Source organism: Crotalus tigris, unplaced genomic scaffold, assembly GCF_016545835.1.
Source record: "Crotalus tigris isolate CLP2741 ecotype Arizona unplaced genomic scaffold, ASM1654583v1 scf7180000017567.3851432, whole genome shotgun sequence".
In the NCBI taxonomy this organism is placed as follows: Eukaryota; Metazoa; Chordata; class Lepidosauria; order Squamata; family Viperidae; genus Crotalus; species Crotalus tigris.
The window spans coordinates 3375399-3383051 of record NW_024096477.1 but is presented as its reverse complement, the minus strand read 5'-3'; the positions used below and the strand labels follow the sequence as shown (position 1 = coordinate 3383051).

At 42.4% G+C, this 7653-nt stretch overlaps 1 long non-coding RNA gene across 1 annotated transcript; it reads left to right on the top strand.

Moving 5' to 3' along the window:
* The first annotated feature begins 176 nt into the window (after nt 1–176).
* Nucleotides 177–5637, top strand: LOC120310855. Its single transcript, XR_005557478.1, has 3 exons — nt 177–247; nt 1387–1564; nt 5141–5637. It is a non-coding gene; the product is annotated as an uncharacterized LOC120310855 (long non-coding RNA).
* The last annotated feature ends 2016 nt before the right edge of the window (nt 5638–7653 follow it).

The window sequence follows — 7653 nt, the reverse complement described above, 5'->3', positions numbered from 1 at the left end:
CCACCACGCCAGCGCCTCACTGGGTGTATAAAACCAACTGAGTTCCTCATTGGGTGTATAAAACCAACCTAGTTTCTAAAGAGCTCTCTCTCTCTCTCTCTCTCTCTCTCTCTCTCTCTCTCTCTCTCTCTCTCTTTATCTATCTATCTATCTAACGTCAGCTCTGCCAACTACCGTTTGAATTCGACTGGATTGTTCTAGGGCGGATTCAAAGATGCTCGGATTGGAATGACACCTCCGGGTCACGGTAAACACTGCAGAATGGGAGTGGAAAGGGGAGCCGGTCTTTTGTAGTCAGGTGAGGCGGCGAAGCCGTCTCGGGGAGGCGGATTACGGCGAGGAGGGAAAGGAGGGGGCTTTGCGGAGAGATCTAGAAGCCACCAGGGAGGGGTAGGGGAACTACACAAGCAGGCGCGATCCGATCGCCTGTCCTTCCTTCCCTCGCCTAGGCGGGGATAGCACGGCAGAATCTCCCTCCCCCGCCTCCGTGCTGCAGCTGCGGGGGTGGACGGGGCCTACCGCTTGCCGGATCTAGCCAAGACCGGCCCCTGCAGTGAGAAAGGAGGCGGCGGCGGCGGCGGGGGCGGAGGAGGAGGAGGAGGAGGAGAAGGATTTGGAGTCTCCCCTCCCCCACCCGCCAAGCATGACGTCACCTTCAAATGGCGGGAGGGGACAGCTGGTTTGTCCCGGCTGTAGTGCCTGCCCAGAATTTTAATCGGCCTCCTTTTCTCTCAGTTTAGGCTCGGTCTCCAAGCGTTTGAAGACCTAGAACCGATTTGGGACTGCGGGGGTGGATGGCATTTGGCCTCTTTCTCCTCTCAAGAGATGTTAAGGTTGGAAAAAGGGGGACTAGTTTGCCAGGAGTTTACTGGAACAGGCAGGACCACGTTTGAAAAGTGTGCTGCAGGCCGTGCTGTTAGGTACACTATAGGAGACAAAGGCAGAATGCAGCACAGAGTTGATTATATTAGAACTGCCATTGTTTGGACGGGCAAAATTTAGATTATTCCCCTTCATTGGTGCCTGATTTTCAGAGGCTGTCTGGACACTAGATGACAGGCAAAAGGCTGGACTTTTTGCGTCTCTTTGCTGGCATCTAGTGGTCAGCTGGAGTTTTGCAGATTAAATTTGGTACAGTAGCCCTAATTTTAAGTCATACTAATAATTAAAATCAAGTCAGATAATATGATCGCTATTCTATTGTGTGTATTTTCTTTTGTGACAAGTAGAATGAGGCACAGTACAGTAATTTGGAAGGGCTGCACTTAAGTTTAAAAGTTATTTGTGTGTCTCAGGCTTTTGTATACCTGAAGTAGCACAAGAAAGATAGGGAATACTAAGGGGCAGGGAGAGAATGTAACTTTCTTGATTTTCCCCACATTGCAGGGTTCAGGAAATTGAGACTCCCCAGAAGTTGTTGGACTACAGCTCCCATCAGAACCAGCTCACATGGCCATTACCCAGGAATCATGGGAACTAAAGTCTCATAGTATCTGGAAGATACATTTTTCATACTGTGCTGTGTTATGAATCCTGGGCTCCCTCAATGACAAAGATCAAGAGTGTAAGCCAAGGGTTGCTGTAAGATTGTATACAAGTACTTCATCTCTGTACAATAGCATGAAAGAGGTTTTAGTTATACAGGTAATCCTCGACTTACAGCAGTTCATTTAGTGATCATTCGAAGTTTCAATGGCACTGACTGTTGCAGCCTCATGGTCTCATGATCAAAATTCAGCTGCTTGGCAGCTGACTCATATTTATGACCGTTGCAGTGTCCCAGGGTCACTTTTGCGACCTTCTGACAAGCAAAGTCAATGCAGAAGCCAAGTTCACTTAACAACCGTGTCGCTAACTTAACAACTGCAGTGATTCACGTAACAACTGTGGCAAGAAAGGTCAAAAAATGGGGCAAATGTCATTTAACAAATGTCTCACTTAACAACAGAAATTTTGGGCTCCTTTGTGGTCATAAGTTGAGGATTACCTGTAGTTTTGATGGTACAGAGGAAGAACTCTATTTGTATGCTGGTTGCAGAAACATCAGTAGGTCTGTTCAGTACCCCTTGTGAAATGAATCACTTCCACCACCACAAATTGCCTTAAAACCATTTGCTTCTCACCACTGAAAAAATATTAGGTAAATGATCTTTCTGCATATGACTGGTCATAAACGTTTGTACTTTACAATAGGGCTCACCAACCCCCGGTCCATGGACCAGTACCGGGCTACAGCAGGCTAGCAACCAGTCCACACAAACAAGCAAAGACCTATCCACGGGATGCAGGCAGCACACAAAACCACACACCGTGGAAAAACCTCTCTCCACGGAAGCGGTTCCTGGTGCCCAAAAGGTTGGGGACCTCTGCTTTACAGGATTCCATCTTCTAGAAGCATGGAGATTTTTTTTTACTTTGACAGCAAGTTATTCCCCTTCCTCTCCAGGGCTAGGTCTTACATTTATGGATTTCAAACCTACATTTCATTTTTAAAAAGCCATTCCTCTTCCTCTTTCTAATACATCTGATTCTGGGATTTTAGTGTTCTTATATCAAGTTGGTTGCAAGAATAGTTCATTTCGTGAAGAAATGAAATTTTACCCGGTGTTTGTGAGGTTCAGATTTCTGGGTGACTTTGAGAAAGGGCTAGATTGTTAGGTATAACAAGCAATAGCAATAGCACTTATATATCGCTTCACTGTGCTTTACAGCACTGTCTATGTGGTTTACAAAGTCAACATATTAGCCCCCAACAATCTGGGTCCTCATTTTATTGATCTTGGAAGGATGGAAGGCTCAGTCAATCTTGAGCTGGTGAGAATTGAACTGTTGGCAGTTGGCAGAATTAGCCTGCAATACTACATTATAACCACTGTGCCACCTTGGTTCTCAACAAGGATGATTGAGGCCCCCACATTTTGCATATGGATGGAAGCATATCCAGGTAGGGGTAGCAAAGTCCTGCCTGAAACTCTAGAGAGTTGTATCCCTCTGTGCTAGTAGTACTACCCACCCAGGTGGACCAAAAAAGACTGCTTCTCTGAGTCAACCTCTGTGACTATAAGACTCAATCAAGCAAACCACATTATAGGTAGTTCTTGACTTACAGCTACAACTGAAGCCAAAATTTATGTTAAATGAGAGTTACCGTAAATGCCGGCGTACAAGGCGACCCGGCGTATAAGACGACCCCCGTCTTTATAGCTGGGCCGCATTCCTAGAACGTCGTCTTATACGCTGGAAACTACCAGTATTTCTGGTGTGTAAGACGACTCCCATCTTTGGCGCCGATTTCAGCGCTCGTGGAAGTCGCCTTATACGCTGGCATTTATGGTAAGTGAATTTTGCCCCATTTTATGACTTTTCCTGCCACAGTTGTTAAGTGAATCGCTGCAGTTCTTTAGGTTAGTACAAGGGTACGCAACTTTGGCTCTTTTATGATTCGTGGACTTCAACTCCCAGAATTCCTGAGCCAGCATGGAATTCTGGGAATTGAAGTCCACGAGTCATAAAAGAGCCAAAGTTGCCTACACTTAGTAACAAGGCTGTTAAGTGAATCTGGCTTCTCCATTGACTTTGCTTGTCAGAAGGTCACAACAGGGGGATCACATGACCCCTGGACACTGTAACTGTTATAAATATGAGTCAGTTGCCAAGTGACTGAATTTTAATCATGAGACCCTGGGGAGGCTGCAACAGTCATAAGTGTGAAAAAAAACAGGAGTCCCCTTTTTTTAGAGCTGTTGTAACTTCAAACGGTCACTAAATGAGTCAAGGACTACCTGTATACTTTAGTGTGCTGTATGAACCAGGCAAGCATGAATCTGGCTACTGGAATATTTTGCTTTGTTATCAGCTGATAATCCTTTATGATCTCCCCTGTTGATTGGAGGTTAAACACTTACCTCACAGAAAGCAAATCCATTTATTATCAGATTTAAATCCCACTGAACTCAGAATAGGTTCTCAGTAATTCACAATAATAAAGATAAACACATTAAAATGTATACTGTTAGTTTAACATTTTAATATTGTGCCTTTCATTTTTTAAAAAAATATACCTCAGATGTCTACAGAGGTTTCCTCTCTTGTACGTGTAGCACCCTTTCTATGGAGAATGGCCCTCTGCAAAATGTGACAGCAGCTAACCAGAGTCCATTTTTATTGTCCTACCACCTTTGCCAGCGGTTCCCTAGTTATCACTGCCAAAGGGCGCCCGATGTCCCTCACAATTCAGTCATCCAAATGATCCCCTCTCCTTCTACTCCCCCCCCCAATAACAAAAGTCTCACCTGTGTGAGCAGATCTTCCCTGTGCTGCCTGATGGCCACTTACATGATGGCTGCCCTTCGCTCACATCCTAGGTTGAAGCAGCAGGTTGCAGCTTATGAGAAATTGCAAGGTTGCCTCTGCTGGTTTTGACCCTTGTCCTCTTAATGAGGAAATATAGCGAAGTGGCTTCACTCTGGAAAGAGAGAAAGGCTGGCCCACCATTGGTTCTAGTTGCTGGATGCATTGAAAACAAGGACTGGAACCGCCTTTGTTTTTATTTTGTTTTAAGAAATGAGAAACCCCATTTTTAAGAGCTTACAAGTAAAAAGAAAGGCAAACAACAGATTTTTGGCGACAATATTTTCCTGTGGAAGTCCTGCTGAGCTTATTTAGACTTGCTTCTGAGCAGACATGTATAAACTGGCAATAGAAGATTACAATCTGAAACTTGCTTGCTAGAGGATATGTTTCTTTGAAAACGATAGGATTTATTTCTGGGAAGATTTTTTTTGAACTGTATGTGATAGGTATTTGTGTTTTGGTAAATGCTTTTTATTGGGTCATGTATCAATTTATTTATTTATTAATCAAACTTATATCGCTGCCCATCTCACAAAACATGACTGTGGACAGCAGGCTATACATTCAGATAAAACTTCAACCATTTTCATTGCTGCATTAGCAAGATAAACATGACTTTATTTTAGGCTACAAGAGATTCTTTGTATGTTTTGTGAACTCACTCTAAGAAGGGCATGAAGTTTAATTGACAAAAAGTTGCACTTATTAAAATTAAATATATCAGGGCATGTAACATCTTTTGGTGGAGGAATATTAACTTGAACAGAGTAATTTGTTTTGTTGACAGTACAACAGAAAGGAAGATTATAAAGGCAGGAAGAGAGGAACAACATCAAAATCAATTTGGAAATGGGAGGACGTGGCAGAGTGAAAGGTGGTTACAGGGGGCTAAGATGGTTTCCTCAAAACTTTACTTCTTTAGAAACTATTTTAGCTGTTATAAATGTCATGCCAGCTTATAGCTGCCTTTGCTGAGGTTAATGACAGTTGGGGGAAAAAAAGAACTCTCAGACCTTTATGCATTTTATAGAGTTATTGGCTAGCTATTGCCAGAACACAACTGAACCCAAGGGAAAGTCAAATACAAATATCTAAAACATCCATTTTCTTTTTGATAGTTAACTGGGCTGTCCTAGTATAAATAGCATCTAGATCCAGTGGGCATTTGATATTGGTACTTTAAATTTACAATATTGCAAAGTTGTGTCTTCTGCAGTAATTGATAATGGTACTTCAAAGCTGAGAACTGGCCTATGTCATTACTTTGTATTCCATACAAACCTGCTTTTGCTGATGTCTAAATTATTTTTTTTCATGTGGTTAATAAAGGGTTCATTAAGTGGCAGCATTAGTGCAAGGAAGTGTGATTGATGATTGTGATTGAAGAGGAGGAGGAAGGAGAGAAGTGGTGTTGGTGGAAGAATGCAATACATTGCTTTTTCTTGCATAGTACTTGGGACACCTGTCCATAGTGATTCCATTAGAGATGTTTATGCCAATACAGGAGAACCACCCATTCCATTGACTCTGAATTAGCCAAACTCTTTTAATCTGAGTTTCTCCCAACCCTTGTCTTATAGTTACATTTTTTAGCTATGGCAGGGCTTAGAGCTGAAAGAAGAAAGCCACCTCAGTCAGTGAATTTAGAAGACACAATGAAGAACAGCAATGTGGGGCATTAATATAAGGGCTGGTTCATAGGTCAAAATTTCTGTGAAAGCTCAGGTTGATACTTCTGGTTCAGGAAATGTTCCTAATGAAATGTGTCTTGTGTTGCTCTGTTAGAAAGGTTTTCCTCTGGACATGTTTGCCTTGTACCCATAATAATGGTGGTGTGGTGATTATTATAACCCATAACAGCTTCCTACAAGGATGAGCCATAAGAAAAACATGGAAGGGAGAGAAAGAAAAAAGCAGACATGTAGTCACGACTTTCACCTCAGTCCTTTGCAGATAACCTTGGGGCAGAGGGGGAAAATTTGAGAAAGGAAGCAACAAGAATAATCCTCTCTCCCTAATATCCTTATTTTTCTGGATAAAACATGACTAACAGGAATACGGTAGTTAAAGTGCGACAGCTGCAGCTCAGGAGGTGGCAAGCAGAAATTTCAAGAGTCGTTCAGCATCCTGTCATCTATCTATCTAAATCGTACGGCTGCCTCCAAGGTTTTGCGTCTGGATTTCTTGCTTTGCAGAGTGAATCAGTAGGCGAATGATGTAAGAGGATGAGTATGAAAGTGGACAGCGTGCCCTTCTGAGCTTTTGATGGAAGGGTGTTGCATCCAGGTGGATCTATGAATAAGCTCCAAAAGGACAGTCAGGTTTTATGGGAGGAAAGATTTCATCAAGCTCCCTCAATACATTTGTTTACGTGCCTTGCCACCACCATAGCTCCCAAGGTAGATTATAATAATGACAAGTTAAAACAATGCACTGTGATGTCATTTTGAGTTTGTTTTTAGACAGAAGCAAATTAGCCCTAATCAGAAAAACAACCCCTACAGCGAGGCAAGTAAAACCACAGCAAAAACAGTTGCTGAAGAGGTCCATTTTCAGATGCAATGCATTCTAAAATAAGTGTGTTCCACAAGATCAGCGAGACATTAAGTCGCCCATATGCTATGGGTTACTTAGGTCAAAGTTGATCCAGCAGACCTTAATTTCCACAATGAGCACAGCATTTGGCTGTCAATCCAGTACCCACTTATTCTCTCCATACCACTTTTTCCAGACATTCTACCCATCAGTGATTATGAAGAAAAGTTACAAAATACATCTTCTGTCTGGTGAAAATGATAAAAATGCAACGAAAGGTAGAAAAGACGGTAGTGGGTCTTGACATCTAGATAAATAGATTCATTCTAGGTGTTGCTTTTCCTGCTGCCCTTTTACCTGTGCCATGAAGCTCCAGTTAATGATTTATTAAGCCACGGTCATTGATTTTTACAAGTGCCTTCTCTTAAGAGATGTTGGGAGAACGAAGCTTCTGCCTGCCAGGTGAGTGAACTGAACAGGTGTAAATGAACAAGCCGGATTGTTTAGTGGTGATGATAGCATCCCTAACCCTTTAGAAGATCTGCCAAGTAAACAAGTCTTTTTAAATCACTGTGAAAAGAGTTTAATAATTAGGGCCATCGGATGTGCTGAGCTTTAAATCCAGGATAACAAAACCCTGCTATGCAACATTCTGTGTGTAAATAAATAAATAAGGTATATTGGGACTTAATATGCTGGCTTGGTTACACAGATTACTGAATCAAACAATTCCACTCCATTTTTGTCTCCTCTTGGGTGTTGTTT